At 45.5% G+C, this 6,579-nt stretch overlaps 1 protein-coding gene across 1 annotated transcript in view; it reads right to left on the reverse strand.

Annotated features, from left to right (window-relative positions):
- stag1a (STAG1 cohesin complex component a) overlaps nucleotides 1–6,357 on the reverse strand; it is a 63,213-nt gene extending 56,856 nt beyond the window's left edge. The window contains exon 1 of the mRNA XM_084451101.1: nucleotides 6,223–6,357. The gene's annotated coding sequence lies outside the window, so the exon portion shown is untranslated. The remainder of the gene's footprint in view (nucleotides 1–6,222) is intronic.
- Nucleotides 6,358–6,579: the final 222 nt, after the last annotated feature.

The following is a 6,579-nucleotide window of genomic DNA, read 5'->3' on the forward strand; positions in this document are numbered from 1 at the left end:
TCCGAGTAGGAAATGAGTCCTTACCCCAAGTGAAGGAGTTCAAGTATCTGGGGGTCTTGTTCACGAGTGAGGGAACCATGGAGAGGGAGTTTGGCCGGAGAATTGGAGCAGCTGGTGCGGTTCTGCAGTCGCTTTACCGCACTGTTGTGACGAAAAGAGAGCTGAGCCAAAAGGCAAAGCTCTCGATCTACCGGTCTATCTTCGTCCCCACCCTCACCTATGGTCATGAAGGATGGGTCATGACCGAAAGAACGAGATCACGGATACAAGCGGCCGAAATGAGTTTTCTCCGGAGGGTGGCTGGGGTCTCCCTGAGAGATCGGGTGAGAAGTTCAGTCATCCGGGAGAGACTCGGAGTAGAGCCGCTGCTCCTTTGCGTCGAAAGGAGCCAGTTGAGGTGGTTCGGGCATCTAGTGAGGATGCCTCCTGGGCGCCTCCCTAGGGAGGTGTTCCAGGCGTGTCCGGCTGGGAGGAGGCCGCGGGGTAGACCCAGGACTAGGTGGCGGGACTACATCTCCGCACTGGCCTGTGAGCGGCTAAAGATTCCCCAGGCAGAGCTGGTTGATGCTGCTAGGGAAAGGGATGTCTGGGGCCCCCTGCTGGAACTGCTGCCTCCGCGACCCGACCCTGGATAAGCGGATGAAGATGATGATGATGATGATGAATCGCAATTATTAATCGCAATTACCATTTTGAAGCAAATAATCGCAATTATTATTTTTTGTCATAATCATGCAGCCCTACAATATTTACAACACATAAAAACATATTACGGTACAAGAAAAAAAACATTTCCTGCAGAAAATGCCTGTGAATGCTGAACAGCTGAAAATAAATCGCAAAAGCATTGCTGAAAATGCATAACATTAGCCTAAAGGTGAAATTAAACTAAAAGAATAGCTACGCCATTTAGTCCACAACACAGCCTAGCTGACAGACTAAACTGTGGTTACATGTAGCTAGCTACAGCAACAGAAAATATTTTCATTTCATTTCTCACTCGCAGTCAGAAAATGTCCGCTAGCCGCGATGCAAATTTTCACTATGTTAAACTCCCTTGACTTTTGCTAAAAACAATAGCAATCTAAAAGTCCTCTATTTTTGCTATTCATTTTTTGTGGGTTTTTCAGGAAGGGTGGGAGGTCTCGTTGGGGGGGGGGGCACTCCTCCAAGGCCATGGTAGGGGAAACACTGAGCATCTATTCCTGATCATCAGCAGAGACATCTCTGTCGGCTCAGTCGTTGTGGATAAAAGCGTTAGCTAAACGACTGTAATGTAAAAGTAATGGAGAGAATGAAATGCTCTAAAGTTTGCTTGCCTACTAACACTACATGTTGTTTGATGAAGGCTAGTTTAGAGTAAGTAACGTTAGGTTATTTGCCTGATTCACCTATGGAAGATTACATGGCAAAAGGTATGCAGCAAATTACATAATGAAAAGCTTTCACTTTCATTCTTGCGTCTTTTGTGGTTTTTCAAAATAAAAGTAATCTGCTTCTTTGGGGGGACAAATCTGCTTCGCTCCGCAATATCGTGTCTGGCCTTCACCCCATAGAGAGCGATTATATGGGAGGGGGTACTTGCCTTGACAGACAAACACCTTCAGCCAATGAGCGTTCAGCAAACTTTTGCCAAATCCAGTCGGAAGTAGGGATGAGATGGTATGGATTTTGCATTAGGGTATGGTATAGTAACGGTATCTAGTTACACGGTACGGTCTGCGGTATTTCACGGTATACACACAGGTGTTTGAATAGGCTGAGTTCTAGAGCCCTACAGTGCAACACATGATGGAAAATACACACTACTGTAATTAAGCTCAGTTTATTAATAGCAAGCTTATATTAAATTACAAAATTAACTTAATCAACTTGAAATTTGAAATTTCAGCAGCGCATTATTGTATAATACCGTAAATGTAATACCATAAACACAGGGAATGTCACGGTTCTAATACCGTGGACATTTTATACCGCGGTTCACGGTTTTACGGTATACCGTCTCATCCCTAGTCGGAAAAAGAAAAACGTATTTTCCACCGAGAAACTCCGCTAGTGCATACTCTTGTTCTTGTTTAAGTGTTGTGATTAAGTCTATTTCTGCAATAACTGCACTTATAGCTGCGTTTATTCTTCTAACGTTAACGTTACCACTCGTTGCTTCAGGTGCCGCCATGTTTGTTTGGCGAGCGGCAGGGACACAAACCAATCAGGGGCTGCTTTCCCCTGTGGGGCGGGACAGCAGTTAAAACGCAGTCCCTGATTGGCCCGGTATGGTCTGGATTTTGGGATAATCGCACTGGAGGAGGCGAAGGTCAGACCGTTCTGCGTTAGTGAAACAGAATGTGAGCTTGCGAGAACGGGATGGTCGTACCAGACTAGGACAAATGCACATGTTCTAAATATTGAGGGGAACGTATCCTCTGCGTGTGGCAGCTGCATAGCAGTTTTGGAGAAGTTAATTAATAGTGATGTTTTATTATGAACATACAAATGATTTTCAATTTTCCATTAAAGAAAAGTTAAACTACATGTTTTATATGCTGTCAATTATCGCCTACTTCTTAGAAAGAATTTAGAAAATTAGAATTGGACAAAATCGGAATCAGCAGGTCAGACCAAAGAAATCAGAATTGGCCAAGAAAAGTACAATCGGTGCATCCCTAGTAACAACGATGATTCCTATAGCTATCTTGATGCTGTTTGTTCAACTTCTGTTTCTCAGATGAACTCAAACTCGCTTTCGCAGCAAAACAGCTACAAGAATCATCCTAACGTTATCTGATTGCTTTAGCCACCAATAGCTACAGTCTTCTTCACGTCTTCTGCTTCGGTAAAACACGACTGCATTGCATTGTGGTTCGTCTGAAATAAAACTCTACAAAACAGGGGCATGTGGCGGAGCCAGCGCCTATCTTTAAAATCTGGCTGCATGTGAACCTAATGTCATCAGGAGCGTAGTCGTGACTAAATGGAAAAACTGATCCACCAAAACTGTAGCTTGCCAACTCTGTGAAGTGAGTTAGCATGTAAGAAAGTCCAAGTAGCCTAAATTGCACTTTATGTGCCAAATGTGCTCACACAAATACAGGACTCGTTAGAAAAGTGGAAAGCTGTGGTCAGTGACCAAATCAGAGGCAAAATCAGCCTCCCCGAACAGCTCACCATGTGCACGGGCCAATCATCCTTGCACGCGTAAACCCCAGGAGTCTTTTCATTGGTGTGCACAAATATCAGTTTTTTTCCCCAGAAGTTTTCACCGCAGTGAGAAGCGAGAACCTCTAGTCAGATTACAATGTGGTATACAGGAGAAATTGGAGTGTACCTCCTCTGTTCACAAGAAATCGCTGTGAATTGTCGTTATTTTATAGTGGACCAAATAGTGAATGAAATTAACCGTTGAGAATTAAACTAGAAAAATGGCAGAGACACTATATAGTGCACTGTATAGGGAATAGAGAACTGTTTGGAACATAGCTCATCTCTGCTACTCGACAGGGCAGGGTATTGTGGGTAATGTTTACCTGACTATCATTGCTAATCTGCAAGGCAGGGTAACACAGTCCGCTCAGAGGCTGAGGCAGGAAACATTACCTCCAGAAGCACACGAGAAGTCATGTCACAGAATCCACACAGTACTTTCAGACTAGCTTGCCCCAGGGGTAGAGTGCTCTAAAGATAGCCTGGGCCTATGTTAAAACTATTCACTATTTCAGCGAAATTCATAAAGACAAATCATTAGGACCAATAAGCCAGTATTATCGAACAACCTAAAAATAGGAAACCTTTGACCAAACCTAAAAGCATCAATTAAGTTGTGTGCTGGAACCAGAGATATTCTGGAACATGCTCTTTCCTCCTCCATGTCAGGTCTCAGGGTTTTTCCTGGCTCAGAATGGGTCTTTGGGGGGTGATTCACATGCAATTTTGGGGGGAAACCTCTGTTTTATGCTGAGTATCCTACTAGCATATATAGGCCTGTATTCTTCACTGTCGTTCTGACTGAGCTCACTTTTCACAATAGTGGTAAATCTCCCGACATGACACAAAATGGATATGAAGACAAAATGTTTAAGATACTGATAACCTGTCTATTAATGATCTTGATTACTAGTGGTCCAAACCATGGACAATGCGAGAAAGAGTGATGGGCTGCACTTGAAACAAGCTATCAAACACATTTGGAGAGGATTTGAATTGCTATTTTTATTCTCAATTTTTTGCATTTTGGCACTGGTGATTTTCCTTTGGCTCTGGATAAAATCTCATTGGGGGGGCGCCAAAAAATCCTCTATTCAGGAAATACCCTGGGTCTATGCCCTGGTGCCTGACGACATCACTCCCATCAACCACAGCAAGAGGTCAAAGGTCAAACAGAGACTAACACCCAATAATAACACAAGAGCTCAGCTGCAATCAACACACACCCTGCTAAAGCAGAAGCACCTACAGCACCATGAGAGCTCATATCAGCTGTCACCAACACACTTCCTCCTACAGCAGCACTGTGCTACGCTCGGCTCAGCCTTGGCCTAGAACAGTGTGTACTGAGAGAGAGGGGGAGAGAGAGGGTTTTATATATGCTTAACTGCCTCTGTACCTCTTGTAACTTTGTTTTGTAACATCAACCTGCCTAATGGACTCTAGATGGAAACTAGCCTCCGGGCTACAATCTGACATATTTACATGTATTGTACACGTTCATCAATATTCACTGTCCTGATCTAAATAAACTAAATAAATAACAAAGAGGGAGGGAGAGAGAGGGAGAGGAAAGGAGAGAGGGAGGGAGAGAGGGTGGGAGGGAGAGGGGAGAGAAAGGGAGAGAGGGAGAAGGAAAGAGAAAGAGAGAGAAGGAGGGAGAGAGATAGAGATGGAGAGTGTCAGACAGCCAAGATAAGCACTCCTGTTGAAATACACTTTTACATTTTTATTTTTGCAGTCCACATGTGTTTCGGCTGACAGCAAGTGAACAACTCAATGTTAAGATAAATAAATGCATGCTTTTTACAAGGATGCGTAAAAACCAGACCAGAGTAGCTCTGTCAGCTATGCACCTGGGGTCATGGGGGGCTGCATGTTCTTCCTCACCTGTGACAGTGTGATTACTGATAACTGGATTTCAACGGTTCTCTCTCTTTCCATCCCTCCCTCCCTCCCTCCCTCCCTCCCTCTCGGCTATAAAATCACATGGCTCAGACTATTACATAACATCTTTGTTTACAACCAGGGAATGCTCTCTGAGGGCACCGTGTCTGACTGGCTCCAGGTCCAACTGTAAACAACCACAGTATTTAGCTGTAGCGAGAACACAGGGGTCAATCCTGGAGATGGGGACTGGACCGTGCTCCTGGAAGCCTGTAGGAGTGGACAGTAACTCGGGTTGGAGTTGACCCCACCTCCACAAACACGCGCACACACACACAAGCATGCACGCGCACACACCACCTTATGTAGCCAGGAAGGGGCGGGAAGGAGAATCTACACCTACCAAGGCATTTGAACAGCGGAAACATTGAAATGCACTAAAATAGCGGAAGCAATATTTGTCAATAGTTCAGTGAAGTATCCTGACTTGTAACGGAGCGAAATGCGCGAACTTGTCTTGAGCAGAGCGGCACATCCTGCCCTGCAGCCGCGCTGCATAACGCCGAACTGTCTGGAGATCTGATGTTGTCTGATACAAAGTAGCAGTTTCACAATCAATTGTTACAAGTGCGCCAGAAAACCTAAACACAGATGCAGCTAAGTTATCTCCTAAGTGTCCGCTATTCAGGGCTACCGTTCATCGACCAGAGAACCCAACATTTGCAGGCTAGTTAGTGAATAGTGTGTCACTGTACAGTGTGGTTCTGCACGCGAGACATGGTGATCTGATCACATTTACGGTTTCTCCGTGTTTCGGAGACTGAACACGTCATATCGCACGGTTGATTTGTTGACAAAAAACTCAGGCGATGTGTTAGACATTCACGGCGAAGAGGGTCGCGCTATGGCTGGGTTTCACTGGCGTTCATGCATGTTGACATGCCTAAATATACCAGCAAGCTAACAAGCTAATAGCCCTGAAAATGTAACTGGGTAAGAGAAAGCACATTCACCCCCACTAGCAGCTCTGCGCCCATCCCCCACACACCACCAGCCTCCCTGGCCACCATCTTTAATAGGCGGCCCGTCTCCCCTTCCACTGCCCCAAACATCACCAAAACACAAGAAACTCACCTGTACCAACCATCGCTGAAACAATTAAAGTCTTCCGAATTAATAAATCGCTATTATTATTTAAACCGAGAGGATTTTAATATTGAAAATTGGCTATGCGAGCTGAACCGCGCCTTTGAGAAGAGCAGCAATCCTAAACCGCCATCTGGTGGTATTTTCCTCGCTGTAATGCAGATGGAATGGCGCAGCTCGAGCCCGGGACCACAGCGCCCCCTGGCGGACACAAACCACCGCGTCGGGGGCGCGCCCTGGGGGCGAGCAGAGGGAGGGATTGTAGGACCCCGCCAACATTGCACTCGCGGGAGCGCGCTCGGAAGAGGGGAGGGTGTGTGACTGTCTGTGACTGTTTTTTGACGG

The sequence above is a fragment of the Borostomias antarcticus genome (assembly GCF_949987555.1).
Source record: "Borostomias antarcticus genome assembly, chromosome: 16".
NCBI lineage: Eukaryota > Metazoa > Chordata > Actinopteri > Stomiiformes > Stomiidae > Borostomias > Borostomias antarcticus.